Source organism: Phaenicophaeus curvirostris, chromosome 8 (genome assembly GCF_032191515.1).
Source record: "Phaenicophaeus curvirostris isolate KB17595 chromosome 8, BPBGC_Pcur_1.0, whole genome shotgun sequence".
NCBI lineage: Eukaryota > Metazoa > Chordata > Aves > Cuculiformes > Cuculidae > Phaenicophaeus > Phaenicophaeus curvirostris.
The window spans coordinates 8,981,808-8,998,601 of record NC_091399.1 but is presented as its reverse complement, the minus strand read 5'-3'; positions in this window follow the sequence as shown (position 1 = coordinate 8,998,601).

The window sequence follows — 16,794 nt, the reverse complement described above, 5'->3', positions numbered from 1 at the left end:
CTTCACCCAGAAACATTTTGAGGTAAAAGACTTCTGTTGTTTTACTTCTGGATGGTGATTTGAAAGTTCTGGAGGTTCATAATTTTTAAGGAGCTGGGCAAGTTCTGCGCATCAGTTACTTGACCAGTGTAAAAGTTGGCTGAAGGAAAGGTAGATGACAGTGCCTGTTACACATCCTCTGAAACAACTGATATTTATATGTTATTACGTCAACGCATTAATGAAACTTCCAATTATGTTGATTAAGAGAAGATTAGGAAGAACGCACATCTGAAATCAGATAGCTTAGGTAAACCTTATGAGAGCTGATATAACCTCATGTTATACAGAGCGATAAAGCAAGGGAAAATTTTATGAAGTTCTATAAACAATTTTCATCTTTTGTAGAATGTGGCGTATTAAACAGACACGGACTCTGCTTTCATTTCAAGCTGAGACCAAGTTTATTGTTACAACCTCATCTTTACACCTTAGTGAAATGTCAACAACAGTCCTGCAAGTCCTTCATAAAAATTTCCACAGCTGTTCTTCTCCTTCCCAGCTCCTCGTGACCACTGTTACTGTTTCTATGCCTTCTTGTTTTTGCCACTGATGTTGAATTTTCTCGGGCTGGAGGCTAGCTGGTTATCAAAGCTCTCTGCACTCTTATCTGCAGAGGCTCTGCAGCACTCATGGTCATTCTTGCTCAGCATCTCTTCTGACAGTAGAACAAGTGATTTGTCTTTGATACGATGAGGTATGATGGTACACTATTCCGCTAATGAATGGAATCATATCACATCTGAGCCACAGAACGGGATGTCAGCATTTTGTAGCAGCTAGCTATGAATTGACTTTTAAGGTCCTTTGAACTCAATGAAAATGCTTGTAATGACTTCAGGAGCTCATTAAGTTTGTTATTCTTTTTCCTTCTTAGGAGGAGCATCTGTGCCTGGCTCTAAAATCAGAGGAGAGCAAGGAGTACTCTGAGCAAGGAGTACATGATTTGAGAACCTCAATCTTCTGGTTTTAAGCTCCCTCTAGACTTGCGATTGACTGCTCTACTAGATCATGCCTTATTAATATAATTTATTAATCTAGTAATTCAGTTCAACTTGGCACTGCATGTTGCCAAAAGGAATAAAATTAAAAGAGCATTGGGATAAAATATTATCGTCTCACCGTTGCTGCAAATCTGAACGACAGCAGAAGCGAAACTCACACTGATGAACTATTATGCATCTCATGGTGATGCGGTTACTCTGTCTTTAGGCCAAAAGACATGCTGCACTGTAAAGGAAAGAGTAATTCCACAGTTTCAGAAGCATTAAATGATGCCGCATGACTGGACTGCCATGACAACACTGCCTGCCTATAGCAAATATTCAGTGGTTGTGAAATTACCAGGTTGTTGAATCAGGCATGGCAATACATGGAAAATTCTGAATGACTTCCTTTCTTCTTAGCTAGATGGTCCTTTCTGAAAATACGAAACAAAACCTGGAGCCGTATGAACTATGGTATTTCTCTCTCAATTTTTCGTACACACCAGAGTGTCAGAGGTATTTTTTTTCTTCTCTGTAAAAACCAGAAGCTTCAGTCCCCACATCTATGAACCTCAAAGATCGGCAAAAGTGTAGGATAATTTTCCAGCAAAGCAATAAATTCTGCACATGGTCTGAAATGTTATTGGGAGTCAGCAGAAAAGGGCCTGAGAATACTCAGATTGGTTTTCTGTTGAGTTAAAACTGATCACATGGAACAAGCAGAGTCCATGGACCACAAGGCAGCCACAGCTTTCAGATGGCTGACAATCCTGGACTCCGGGAAAAGCAGACCTCTAACTCTGGAGGTGCCTAATACTGGAGCACTCCACAACCATAATTGTGGTCTTTATTGCCCAGACTTCTAGTCATTGCTGCGGAGCCTGAAGAACTCACAGAACTAACATGAGCTCCAATTTCCCAGTTGTTTAGACTCAGAGAGCACATCTTATTCCTGAAAGATCATCTTCCAGTATTTCCTCCAGTGAGTCCTCTTTGGAACTTTTCAGGCATGAGAGGGGTGTTATATTTTAGTTTTCTTTTTCAATGTGACCAGAAATTATATTAAAAAAAATGTAATTACTGATAAAACATGATTTGCCTCTATTTAAGTTATGCAGTCCTGTATCTATTACATTTTAGTAATTTCCACGTAAACAAAATGAGATTGTGTGACATTGCACCAGCATTCATAAAGATTTCCCAGAATTTCCTGCTGATAATGAGGCAGAATCGCATTTTACAGTTTTTCTTTTAAATGTTCATTTAACACTCCATGTGCCCCACTGCCACCACCAAGATCTTTTACAAAATAACTTACTCCACTTAACTTCATGAAGAAAAACACTGACCAAAAGCTGCGTTGGATCAACGGTATGTGACTGATTCATCCTCATTTACCACCTGTATGATTATATGGTAGATTTAAACCAAGAAAAATATAGATTTAATTTTTTTTTTTAAAGAAGATCTGTATTTCTTCCTTCTACCAAACCAAAATTCTACTAATTAATTACTAGGATGTTAAACAGTAATAAAGAGAGTTAGCACACTCTGATCTGGCTATTACAACTCTGCAGCAATAAAAGAAGATATTTTTAGAAATACCTGGTTAGGTTTTGAGAGAGAATATCTTAGTGACAATAAATGCTGCTATTGTTAGAAGTGGTTATAGAAAGTTCCACTGCCCTTCGAAAAAAGTAGATAAAAAAGAAAGAAAGAGAACAGTTAGAATTATTTTCCTTTTTGTGGAAGACTAGATTCTATTTTCTGCAGAAGATCAAAGACACGTATCCAGTCATTACTGATATTTTTTGTTATGGGTCCATGCGTCTCTTAAAAGTTGAACAATAATGTTTTATGATGAAAACTGAGATTACTCTTCATTTCAAGGAATGAAAGACATTTATTGCTTTCTATACTTGCATTTATTCTGTGATTAATTCCATTTTTTCTTAATAGATATCAGTATTGGTCCTTAGTCAAGTATTACCATCTTTCTTGCTTTCTATACTTGCATTTATTCTGTGATTAATTCAATTTTTTCTTAATAGATATCAGTATTGGTCCTTAGTCAAGTATTACCATCTTTCTCTCAAAAATTGAAGTGTATTTTATTTTTTAAAAAAATATTTTATAGCAAGAATATGAAACACAGAATTGAAACCTATTGCTCTGACCCATGCCAGTACAGCATCCATGCATTCACACAGGTCCTCTGCCAAGGACTGGGGAGATTAATTGCTTGATTGAATTTATGTTAATTTGTACTTAGTGTATACAATAAAAGCAGTTTAGACACCTGTAGTTAACTCATTAAAATAAAACTATTGGATTTAACAAGAAATCAAAGAGTAAAACTAGTGGGCTCCTAATAATGGTTTGAAGAAATGAATACTTTTAAAAAAAAATATTAATTTACTGGAATTAGAAAGCAACGTTGCAAAATATTTTTCAGCACATGGGTTTTGCTTCACAGCATGACTTGTGTCGGCAAGTCTTTCACAGCAAAAATTTCATGTCATGAATCAATAAACTAATTCCATATGAAGCATTTATAGCTGAGTTCTTATTCACACTGCCCAACATCTCTTATCCTTCTACTCTGCTAACAAATAGGCAGTGGAATTTTTCCGAGAGCTGAGAAATAATTCCCTTACAGCTGCTGCTCTTGCTAACCAATTAAGTCTATTAACAAAGTACAAGGATTCTATGACTGCAATTAAATGTGTGAACAAAGCTGAGACCATATATTGGCTTAATGAAACACACCTCCCCAGGAATCAAAAAGATGGAATGTTATTTTTATCTCTGGCTGAGTCAGACGGAACATAAGACGTTCATGCCCAGAAGCTATAGAAAATGTCACACTGGACAGAGAGCAAGTGGCTTTTATCTAAAAATCAGCAGAGGGAAACCACTGCCTCCTAATTTCTTTGAATATATTGACAATAATAATTTGTATCATGCTGGATAAAAAAATGAGGGATTAATTGACATAAAAAGGGTAGGGTATGTCAATAGCTGAGAAGTCTACATGGAAGGCAGCTCGTACTCTGTTTCTGTAGTATTTGATCAGGTAACGCTTCACGGCCGAGTCTTACTTACTCCTCAAACCTCTTTTACCAGTACCCTTTCTCCAGAAGTCATCTGTAAAGAATGGGAGGCAGGTAAGGCTGCGGGCAGCAAGAGCTCCGTTCAGCACATCAGAGGATTTCTGAAGCCTCATGAGATGACTGTGGTGGGCACGACAGTTATTTGAGGCAGCTCAACAGAGCAAATGAAGCAAACTGAAGGTCCTCTGTGAATGAAAGTCTTCAAGTTAGGACCGATAAGGTATGCTTCTACGTCACCCTTGGTGATAACTCAGTGGACTAGAAAGATAGGACTATGTGCTGAATGTTTTCACATGGCTGGTTTCATCTTTCTTCTGGATCGGCCTTTTGTAGTCAACGCAGAACAACTCTTGTGCTTTTTACCCAACAAATCCATATCTGTTCTGCTTTTGTCAGGAGTTTTAAATAAAGGAAGAAAGAAAAAAGGAACTGTGTTGATAGCCCCTTTGACCAACATAACTGACGGGTTTATACTTTTAAAACACATTTTTGTACTGTCAAAACAAATAGTCTAAGAAAATAACACCATTCACTGCAGTAGAAACGCGAGTCTATAATAGTATAAATGACATATCTCAAAATTGCCGCTTGCCTCAGAAAATAGATCTGCAATAAAAAAAAGGCTAATCCTCGAGAATTTATTTGTAGAAAACCCTTCAGATGTAACACTGAAAACCTTCTATCAACATCATAAAGTGAGGCCTGTCTAAAGCATATGTAGTTAAAGTCATGTCTTTTTTTTTTTTTTTTTAATAAAGATTGCTTCTTTCTGAGAAATCCAGCAGGCAAAGCCTCCAGGAGATATCTACGTCTAGGAGGTACAGAAATGTTTTTCTTTAATTGAAACAGATGAAGATTTTCATTAAGCTTTTACATTCTTCAGAGAGCCTTTATGTCTGTCATCAATGTGATCTTTTGATCCAGGGCTTTGCAGTCAACATCTACGAGACTCTTTTTTAAAAAAACACACTACTTAAATGTTTCTGATTCTCTTTGATATTGAAAATAGTTTCACAGGAAAAAGCAAGACACAATGCTTGTCTTTTTCTTACATCTTCATTTACCGCATATGTTATCCCATGACAGGATCTGAATTAATTAAAGGGATTTGTGGAGGGAAATGGCATCTTCCATTATTTGCATGGAGCTTTTTCCCCAGTATTAACCCAAATGATGTAACTGGGAAAAAAACAGATGGCTTTCAGGATTAGACAATTTTTAGTCCAAACAAGGAAGAATACATTTTTTTCTGTAGTCTGTTACCATTTACAAAATGATTATAAGTCAAAAAGATTTCTGTTAACACGTATATAGATGAGTAGGACACCATATTTCACTCATTTGATGAAGCAATGAAGTACACAAGAGAGAGAAGTATTTATGAAAGCAATGATTACTTGCACACAGTTTTAGTTCCTGAATTAGAAGGTTGTGGGGGATACATTTGCAAACTACACTGTGATAAATTCACAGTAGGTGGAATGTATTATCAAATCAGCTGTTTTGTTTATCTACAAAACAATGCCTACGAATGGGTAAAACACTGACAAGAGCAACTGATATTGAATTTGTGGAGAGAAAGGAATGTGCAAATACCAATACATTATTTAATGGAGGAAGCTTAACTGCTAAGAATTTACTTCTGTACGTTATGGCCAATTAAGAGTGTAGGCTAACAGTCTAAAAGCAGTTAGGGTTTAAACCTCAGCAGTGGTTCCTCTTGTAGCAGCTTAGATAGGTGTTTTTCACTTGGAATGTATTTTATGAAAAGAATGTCCATTTCAGCCAGGATAAAAACTCAGAATAGTTGGAACTGCAGATTTGGAATAAAAACGGTGTCATGAGGCGGTGAATTGCACTTTCAAAGGAATGGGAGATAGCATATATACATATCCACACACATACACATATATAAAAAACAATAAAGAAGAAGTAAATATTTTTAGTCTCTATGTTTTCAGGAATATGTTGGGGTTTTTTTCTTTGGTTTTGCTGCGCTTTTTATTCTTTTTATTTTTTCAGCTGTGTTATCCCATCTGTATTTATATTCAGCTAGCAGGTCTAAAAGTAACCTCTGTTTTGCCAGTAAGTATTTTATTCCAGACTAGAATGGTGTTTGCTTTAGCTTGGCTCTTCATGTCCTAAAATTATTTAACTGGCCCTTGGGATGCTTGAAGAACAGCGCATTTGGTTAAATCAGCCAACAACAGTTAATTGCTTCCAAGATGCTAAAATGCCTAAGATACTAGAACAAAGAAGCTCTTGCAGTCAGGACTTGTTCTTTTATGTCAAAAGGAATGTTTTTTCCATATGCCATTATGAATTAATTCAATTAATTTTAATGAATATCAGAAAAATTAAGAAAGACATTGTTCAGAATGATAGACTTGGATGGTCTAGAACATGATTATTCACTTTATCGTTGTAATTTTCACAAAAAAGTACACGTCTTGCTTATGCAGCTTAATAAGAAACTAGATGTGAGTACAAACATGTACTAAAAAAAGCCTATAACCTCTGTAAAATTTAAAATTAGTTGATCACAACTAAATATTCATTTGCTTATTTTTTTCAATATATTTAAGCAAAATGTATTTTAGATTTTTTCAATATAAGGACGCACAAAGAGATATAAATAAAATTTTAGAAAGTCAAATGCAGAAGGGAAGGGTATTGAGTAGGAGGAACCCTTTCTGTGAGATAATTACATTGACACTGGGGGAGTTCCCTGCTCAGAGCTACAGTGTGGAGGCATGTGATCAAAATAGCACAACAAGGTAAGAGGAGAGAATTAGAATCTGCGTGTAATTATGGAGGAAATAAGTTTCTCTAGATTTGCATGTTTGGCGCAACATATACTTGTATTAAGTTATTTGAAGGATTGAGGCTTTGTATCCTGCAATATGGATGGACTGTTTTAATTCAAAACAACTACCAACTCTTAAAAGGTCCCAGACAGTTTAGGTGGAAAAAATCCCTGCTGTGAGTAAAGTGTATACAATAATAAAAATATTTACTGTTGCTCTTACAATATGCTATAGAAAAACACAGTTAAAATAATTGAACTATACAATTAAAATATCAGAGATCTAGAGAACAGAAACACCACACTCATCATCTGTTTTAAAATTATCCAACACTACTAAACCATGACTATTTCATATACTTAACTTTTCATCTTCATGTACCTATGCACTCATTATTATTTGTTTTGATAATTTCCCTGTTTCAATAACCCACTACATTTTCTAATGGCTTTGGTATAGCTATTAATAAATAGATAAAACTCCCCACTGAACAGGGAGGTTTGACCAAGATGTTTTATGTGCCGTATCTTGAAAAAAAGGTAGCAATTTTATGTGCTCAGTCCCTGGCCCAAAGAACATTTATTCATACTCTCACTCATACACATCACGTCTGTGTACATTTGAGTACTGGGTGGTCTGGGAGTGGGAGAAGGCATGATCTCTGGGATTTCATTTGTATTAGCCACACTATTCAAGTCAGTTAGAATTAATGTCCATGAGAAACCTTCTAAAACGGCTGTGAAAATGAGCACACCCTATGCTACTTGGATTTTTACATCCCTTAACAGTTTGCAGTATTGCTGAGGTGAGAGCAACGAGAAATCATTCAATATTCAGGATCGCTTTAATATAGGGTTTGGGCTCATGTCCCATGACATGCAATACGAGATCATCCATTAGTTCCACAGAGATTCTTCCTACCTCAGTCTTGGTTATACATTGACCAAAAATTTGATAAACTGGTTGCTTTCACAATATATATTTAAAGCGTTGTATATATTGATCAGTAAAAAGAAAATAAACCCAACCTACAAACAGTCTCTTCATTCTAAATCTGTATTGACTTTTGTGCTATTGTACAGGTAAGTATATAGCATCAGTCCTTTGGTTTTGGTTCTGAACACTGAAGACATGCAAAGGAAAGGGCAGGAGGAAAATAAATCTACTTATTCTATTTTTCCTTAATTCTGTACTTTGATTAACTATGACCTCATGAAATGTTGTCTTTTTAAAGTATTCAAAAGGTATTAGGTGTTGCAGAAAGAATAGGAAAGAAACAGGGACATTAATCACATTAACAGGGTGTTAATCCTCCATGGACTAAGAAAACACAACTGCTAACTTACAATAGAAATAATTACTGGAGATACCAACATAACTAAGGCAGCATTTCATTAGCCTTGTTCTGCAAAAATCTAAGAAGCCCAAGCTGAATCTCAAGTATTCTCCTTCATAAGGGAAGTATTCTAAGAACATGATATGCAGGTGCCCACTGAAATAACAAGATTCTGAAATGTCCTTCAGACATCCTGATGGGGAAAGACGATTCCTCTATGAGACTGTTAAATCTCAGAACACTCAGTTCGGTACTTGAGGAATAGGAAGACACAATTATTCACTACCTGCAAAAACATCTAAGTGAGTTTCTTAGCATCTTACATAATCTTATAGCACAGTCATGGATAGAATATAGTTCCCTCGGCATTTACTGCTTTATTTGAAAATCTGCTTTCTCTTCTTGCATTGCCCTGATCATTTATTTAGTTTTTCAGTAATATGAAAGATATATTCAATACACAATAGTGTTCCCTAGAACATAACAATCTCATCCCACAAACCTACCCTCTGCACACTGAAAAAGTAGAACATCAATACAAAAATCTCATTCTAAAAGCAAAATAAATTATTTCCTCCTTCTTCACCCACCTTTTCTCTTCCAATGTTCAACTGGTTGTGCAAGAAATTAATAATAGAGAAAAGAGAAGATTTGTGCTCTCAGTTCAGGTATCAGACCCTGAACCACTTCATGCAAGAAACTTCAACTTAGACTCAGATGGAATACTATTCAGAAGAAACAATTTCTGATATTTAAAGTCCTCTACTCCTGATTTTCCAGAGTTTCAATATTTGGATACCTTCAAATTGATCTCCTTGAAGGAAACAAAAGGTGAAGGTTAACACAAAGGATGCATGTCACATTCAGTTTATAAACAACGTGGATTAACTCTTAAAATGAATGAGTCTTCAAATTATTTCATTGTGGACAAAACATCCCCTCAGTTGTTAATATCCTATTTATTTCATAGAATTCAGTGTCCTGATGGAGATCGGTGACTAGCAGTGTCCTTCAGGATTCCCTAATAAGACTAATAGTGTTTAATAGCTTCATCAATGCCATTGACAGTGGGATCGACTGCATCCTCAGCAAGTTTGCAGATTACACCAACCTTAGTGGTGTGGTCAACACACCTGAGGGACGCAATCTTATCCTGAAGGGCCTGGAAAAGCTTGAGAAGTGGGCCTTGTGCAGTTCAACAAGGCCAAGAGCAAGGTCCTGGTCCTGGGTTGGGTTGACTTCCAATATCAATACAAACTGGGGGATAGAGGGACGGAGAGCAGCCCTTCAGAGAAAGACATGGGGATACTGGTGGATGAGAAGATGGACGTGAGCTGGCTGTGTGAACTGTCAGCCCAGAAAGCCAACTGCATCCTGGATTGCATCACATGAAGCATGGCCAGCAGGGTGAGGGTGGAGATTCTGCCCCTCTACTTTACTCTGGTGAGACCTCACCTGTGTTCAGCTCTGAAGCCCTCAGCACAGGAAGGACATGGATCTGGTGGAGCTGGTCCAGAGGAGGCCACAAAGATGATCAGAGGGCTGGAGAACCTCTTACATGAGGAAAGGATACAAGAGTTAGGATTGTTCAGCTTGGAGAAGGATCCCGGGAGACCTTATTGTGGCTTTTCAGTACTATAAGGGGACAGAAAGATGGGGACAGACTTTTTAGTAAGGTCTATTGTCATAGGAGAAAGGGGAGTGGTTTTAAACTAAAGGAGGGAAGATTCAGGTTGGATATTAGGAAGAAATTGTTTATGCTGAGGGTGGTGAAACACTGGTTTTCCAGAGAGGTGGTCAATGCATCATCCCTGGCAGCATTCAGGGCCAGGCTGGATGGGGTTCTGAGTAACCCAATGGAGTTGAAGATGTCCCTGCTCACTGCAGGGGGGTTGGACTGGGTGGGCTATAAAGATCTCTTCCAATCAAAACCATTCTATGGTTCTATGAATCTAACTTGGTTGCTTTTCAGATCCTGTAAACGGCAATTAGACAATATATTTATTATAGGCTGTGCAAAGACACGTAGTTTCTTTGGGAGCTCAATCTTAAGAAGTTGTAACTTTAATTTTACCTAGTATGTGTAGGACAGGATTTGGCTAGCTTCAGGAAGACCCCCAGCAGGGACCAGTTGATAAAGGAGGATGTGCTGGATGTGCTGGAACTGGTCGCTGCAGGCCTTGGGAAGAGTGAGATAAGGCTTTTGTTTAGAAGGAACAAAAGAGTACTGGCTATGTGAGGATGAGCACAGGTGTCTGTGGTTTCGAGACAGTTACCTTGATAAGAGGAACTATTGTTGTTGCTAAAGGAAGTAAATGTTTGAAAAAGTCTTCTTTGTATTAACCAATCTGTGATCGCCTAGTTTAGTGTAAGGACCAATCAGTTTGAAACACGCTTCTTGTAACTAGTATAAATATGTCTTAAGAACACAATAAAATTGACATTCTTGCTTGTTTCAAGTCTTGTCCCATCTCTCAATCGCGGCAAGTATGCTAATCTTTTCCATATCTATATTTCTGATCTGTGTATCACCCTTTAATTTATTTTAAAATAGATTGCATAAATAAATTGCCAAGCTCTGTGCCACTGATATTTTTTGTACAGTATGTTTGCTCTACTCATCACAATAATATCTTTGATACCGTTATCTTTAAAGTTCAGAACTACAAGAAAGATGAATGAACGCAGATTGACAATGCAATTGGGCTAACATCACAGAATAGACTCAGGAACGTTCATTCAAGAAAAGCAATTTCAATAATAGTCTATTTGTCACTCTTCCACGAGTTTTTGAAAGCTTTTGAGAATGTTAATGTTTGTTTGTCAGAATGTTTATGAAAAAATTTGGAAAATGTTTATGGTAACATTTATTAAGAGGAATAGCCCGATAACTCATGCAGATAATTGAAAAGCATTTCTGCAGTATCATCCATCAGCAAGTCCAAGTATCCTGAGTAGAAAACAGTTAAGCACAGAGAGAAACCTTGATGAAAATTTTGCTGTAACTGAAAAGATCAGTTCAAAAATCTTATCCAAAAATCTCTACTTTAAACAGAGGAAGAAGTTCTGGAGCAGAGTTCATGAACTGAAAACTGCTCACCAGGTTTGGTGAACACTCTCACCACATTGTCACACAGTTTCCCTCTTGCAGGTGAAAGCAACGTGCTTTGTGGGTGAATTGAGCTCTTACCTCCAACAGCAGTGCTTCAGGATTTGAGATGAGAAACGCAGCGTAACCCAGAGCAGCCTGTAGGCTTCTCCATGCCCAGTGTGAATTCGTGAGATGACATCACCAGCAACCCCTTTTTCTGGATAGCTCTGAATAGGCATTTCTGTTAAATCATTAGACTTGGTAGAGGTGAAATTTCTTCTCTTACAGCCAGCAGTTAAAGTTAATTATCTTCCCTTTTGAGTAACATTGCATCATCACCTGGAAAAAAAAAAGAACAAACAGCACTGAATATCTGACAAATCTTTTCAACACAATGACTAATCTATATAAAAATGAGATATTCTAACACACAGAAAGGGTCATTGGGCACTGGAACAGCCTGCCCAGGGAGGGGGTTGAGTCACCTGCCCTGGAGGGGTTTAAGGGACAGGTGGACGAGGTGCTGAGGGACATGGTTTAGTGTTTGATAGGAATGGTTGGACTCGATGGTCCAGTGGGTCTCTTCCAACCTGGTTATTCTATGATTCTAATTCTTGTAAAATAAACAAAGGATTTTGAGGCCATTTCTACAGCCTGCCATTGGTGCCAACTAGACAAAACCTATCAACATTCAACAATGTGCCACTTAGAAATGGTAGAGCAGAGATCTGTAGCGATGAAAAAAATCCTTTGGCACGTTGACTTTTTTGCTTTGGGCGGTTAAGTAGATGATAGAAGGAGATACATCCACAACTTTATGGTTGAGAGTACACCATTATGGCAACTGTTAAGACCAAAGTAAGATCCTCTCGCTTGGCACAGGTCCTACTCACTGAACTATGGCAACACTCTGATATGTGATGTCAGTACAGGACCTTTGACACTGAGCTCAGCCATTCCGATCTTGCTCAGCTCTGCCAGGCATATACACAGCCATTCCATTAGAATACATTCCCTATATTGCTTATTGCTGCCTTGTAATACCAGGTTTTAATCGGCCCCAGACATTGCAGTTCACAGCTTTTTACTAAGGTAACATTTTCTGTGATGATTTCATAAAGTAGATCAAAACTGCTGCACCCAAATGCCTGAAAGGCTTCTAGGAATAATGTATATTTGAAAAAAAAGGTCCCTCTTTTGTGTTTTTTAACGAACCACAAGCATCTGAATTGAGTGATAAAAGTATTATGGAATTAGAATTACAAGATTTTCTCTCATTTACATCTGTATTGTTTTCAACTGCATGTTTGCAAGTCACATTTAGGGAACGTTACCAATACTGCAATAGCCTGAGGAACATTTTGGCTTGAACTCAGTGTGTAAAAATCCATGGAGCGTTTTTGTATACTAAATTGTCTCTTACAGAACCCAGTAACACAGCAACTGCAAAAATAAAGAAATCTCTGCCTTGAAAACTCATTGGCAGGTCTTCTTACTCAGGTGTGTTATGGTACATATTTTATGGCATAACCCAGTATATTGAAAACAGATAATCTCATTATAAAAGGAGAAATGTTTGACGCCCATTGATCATTGTTTATTTTCCTAAATGCATCACAATTACATAAAGACCTGTGCTGAGTAACTTTTTGCTGATAACGGCTGAGAACATGAACAGTGTTTAATACCCCTCAAAACATCTAATTCCCTACAATCCCAACACCTCTCAGGTTTTTATCCCTCTATTTTCCTCTACAATTTCTTTTTGCCTATATGCTAAACTATAGATTTTTTATAAAATTACATATATCAGATATTTGAATAGTTCAATTCACACATATACAAAAAAACCTCAGCTCCTAAACTGGCTAAAAGGAAAAAAAAATCTCAATTACCTTAATCCTTTTCTATTTTTCCCCTGTGTATCAAGAATTTTACTACTGTTACTCTCAAGCACAGGTTTGCTGGCTGCAACTGCTTGAATTATAAGGCAATTTCGCTGGAGCTGGATCATGCTCTCAAATGCTGTCACACCTGTAAACTCTGGCCAGCTTGCTGGGAGGGAACCCTCAGCCCAACCAGGCAGCCAGTGGTTATGCTTGAGCTGTTTAGCAAGGCGTTTACAACGTCCAGCTGATGCTCAGCTCTGTGGGGTGAAATCCCTCTTGCATGATTTCAAGGTAACAGCATTGAACCTTAGTGCTCCCCACTCAATCTACCCATAGTACTTCGCTTCCTTATGTCTTCTACAGGCAAACCCCAGCATAGCATCTGCTTTTGGTTGCTGTGCGTTGATGTATACTTTGTTCTCCTAAACTCTGTCAGCAGAAAAGAGGCTATGAGAGACCTCATTGCTCTCTACAACTACCTGAAAGGCGGTTGTAGAGAGGAGGGTGCTGGCCTCTTCTCCCAAGTGACAGGGGACAGGACGAGAGGGAATGGCCTCAAGCTCCACCAGGGGAGTTTAGGCTGAAAATTAGGAAAAAAATTTTCACAGAAAGGGTCATTGGGCACTGGCACAGTCTGCCCAGGGAGGGGGTTGAGTCACCTTCCCTGGAGGGGTTTAAGGCACGGGTGGATGAGGTGCTGAGGGGCATGGTTTAGTGTTTGATAAGAATGGTTGGACTGGATGATCCGGTGGGTCTCTTCCAACCTGGTGATTCTGTGATCCTGCAGAGAGAAAGGATACTATGCCAAGGCTTGACAATGTATAGCCAGTTTATGGTCTGCTGGAGCAAGCAGCTTGGACCAGCTCACAAAGGTGGCATCCAATGTCTTTGTAACAGCCATCACTTCATTCTTTTCACTGGTGACACCATAACACAAGTTGAGACACTTCAAACAGTAGTTTCAATATTAGATAGGGTTGAAAGGTTATCAGGAGTACAGTTTCTGCTTCCAGGATAAATTTTGTGGCCGCTATGGCTATTTATAAATAAAGCATCATCCTTTCTACCTTCAGAAATTATGAAATTCAGAAACTATTATGACTACTTTACCTGGAATGGTTTAGGGCATTGGGCACAACACAGTTCTCTGTTCTGCAGAAGGTAACACACGTCCTCTAGGAGATTTCCATGGTAATTTAGACAATATTCTGGGTATCTGGTTTTGACTTTCAAGATTTTTATTGCTTCTTGGTAGATGCACTTGACTTTTCTCATTTTGTTGTAAACCTCACCAGGTTTACATGAAATGTAAATTATTTGTGGATAAACTAGATCATCTCCAACATGGAATTTGCCAGCTGTGAAATTCAGAAAAGCATTGCTAAAAATGATAACTAACAACTGGATGTTTTCTATGGCTTCTGCATGATATATTTAATAAATAAAAAATGCTTATTTTAGAAGCCTTTCCAAAATCCAGACAAGCTTGGATGAAAGGGAGGAGTGCTGTCAGCCCTTGTCTTCATTTTATCCTTAGAGGGGGGTTTAATAACTGTATAAATGTTTTGAATTAGTCTTAGAATCCCTAAACAAGTGCTTCCTGTGTAAAATCAGATTGATTACAGGGGATTAAGCACTGAAAAACGCAGTAGTTAAGAGAACTGCATTGTATCTCCATGAGAAGTGTCAGATGAAAGAGGGCCTGGTGGGCACATGCAGTAGGGAAGCCACTGGCTGGACTATCATTTCTATTCAAGCATTTACAGTAAAATTTCTGTAAATGGCTTTCAGCAAAACGGGTCTGAAAAGAATAGATTTTACACCCTTTTTACAGAGTAAATGATGTCTGGATGAGAAGTCCCTTGTTTGCTATTTTTTTATCTTGTAGAGCTCCTTTCACTTGAGCAAGTACTTTAGGGAAGACTTTCAAAAGGCCTGGATGACCAAAAGCCAGTTATTTCAGCTGATTATTGCAATCTTCATGCTTCTGAAAAATCTTACTTTTTTTTTTTCATTTTAATTACCACTTCAAGCAAGAAATAACACCCTGCAAGAAATTATAAACATAACGATGTCTAATCTTACCATTAATCCTAGAGAAAGCAGTTAGGTAACATTAAGACAAACAAAAAAAATCTCATCAGGTGGCATTTGATACCATTACCACAACCAGCAGCACCACAGGGAAATCAGCAAAAATAACTTCTAGAACTGATGGAAAAATTCAAAGATAAAAGTGTATTTGGTAATGACATGAATTAATTAAAGCGTATAATCAAGGAGGTGACTCGCCTCACTCCTCTGTCTCTTGCTATTGTATGAAATGACAAACTTGGCACTTCAAATTTGGGCTTAAATATAGGAGAAAAATAGATTCTTTAAGTAAGAAGACAAGTGCACACATGCCACACCCAGTGCAGACAGGTCAGTAAAAATTTGAGGTGAGTTTATGTGCTAATTACTGCTGCTTCTTCAGGCACGGCTGTACTTACTATTCTATTTGTAAAGCAGCACCACTCTGCTCAGTGTTCAGAAACAGACAACACTATTTACGTTGTGTTGTACGACTCATAGTGTGATCAAAGTGTTTTGTGGGCACAGCAAATGCAAAACTTCTGTTTTCCATTTACATGAGTTCTAAGAAAAATCCATGAAGAAAACATGATGTGGAGAATCTTATAGTAGTTGGCCCATACAATATATGAAATAAAATAAAGTACCATGGGGTTTCATAAAAAGATGATTTTTCAGTGGAAGCATTTTCAAAATTATAATGAAGAACCTTTTTCATTTCCAACATCTTGTTTATCCATTTAGCAGCAGACGTTCTCATAGACAGAAAATAAGAGTTACAGAGCAACAAGTGAAGCGTTGGCAGGATCTCAAATCTAAAGCTCTCTTACAGAGACTCTCTCTACTCTCCCAAGTTTCACACAAAATAGTCAGGCTCCAAAACAGAGCTTTTTTAAAAAATTGGTAAACTACTCCTTTTACCTTTGTTTGTTTCCTAATTATACACACACATACGTGTTTCCTCCCATATGAGGACAGGGTGAGAGAGTTGGGGTTGTTTCAGCCTGGAGAAGAGAGGGCTCCCGAGAGACCTTAGAGTGACCTTCCAGTACCTGAAGGGGCTACAAGAAAGCTGGGGAGGGGCTGTTCACAAAGGATTGTGCTGACAGGATGAGGGGCAATGGGTATAAACTAGAGAGGGGCAGGTTTAGACTAGACAGAAGGAAGAATTTCTTCACAATGAGAGTGGTGAGGCCTTGGCCCAGGTTGCCCAGGGAAGCTGTGGCTGCCCCATCCCTGGAAGTGTTCAAGGCCAGATTGAATGGGGCTTGGAGCCCCTGATCCAGTGGGAGGTGTCCCTGCCCATGGCAGGGGATTGGAACTAGATGATCTTTAAGGTTGCTTCCAACCCAAACTATTCTATGATTTCACACCTCTCTTTGGATTTAGTGGCCTGATTCTCAACATTCCCAGGTACTATTTACATTATGTTTATAGCCTTTGGGTTTTGCAAAAATGTT